Raw genomic sequence first — 557 nt, forward strand, 5'->3', positions numbered from 1 at the left:
AACTATAGGAGTGTCCGTGGCTCACTCACTGATATCTAAAGCCAGGTGCTAGATGAAAATTGACAGTTCTATTTCTCTATATGTGTTCCAAGGACATTCCGCTAGCCAGACTGGGCCCTGATACTTCTGTCATGTGCAGGTCTGTGGAGTTTGGTTCCCCCTTTTGTGTAACCTCAAAAAGGCACTTGCCATGCGCAGTGTTGCTGTGGAGCAAGTTTTGTTTTAAATTTACACCTTAGATGCTCATAAGTGGGGAGTTGTTTCATGAAAGGATGTGGACTTATGTATCAAACTGTCAAAATGTCCAGTAAAATTATTTTTAAGCTTCAACAGGTGCTAAATTATATTACAGTCAACAGAGGTAGGAAGAAAGGGTTTTCACCAACCGAATGGGGACTTTTTTCTAGTTGTGTCTAAGCTGTACAGACCATGTACACTATGAGGGATGTCAGGGTGACCTGAGGACTTAGTGTTTGCTGCGCGCGGGGCCGCTGGGACTCTCACAGCGCCGCTTCAGGGCCCGGCTGTCTCTCGTCCTGCGGTGGGATGCTCGCTTC

This window comes from Branchiostoma floridae, chromosome 15, assembly GCF_000003815.2.
Source record: "Branchiostoma floridae strain S238N-H82 chromosome 15, Bfl_VNyyK, whole genome shotgun sequence".
Lineage (NCBI taxonomy): Eukaryota > Metazoa > Chordata > Leptocardii > Amphioxiformes > Branchiostomatidae > Branchiostoma > Branchiostoma floridae.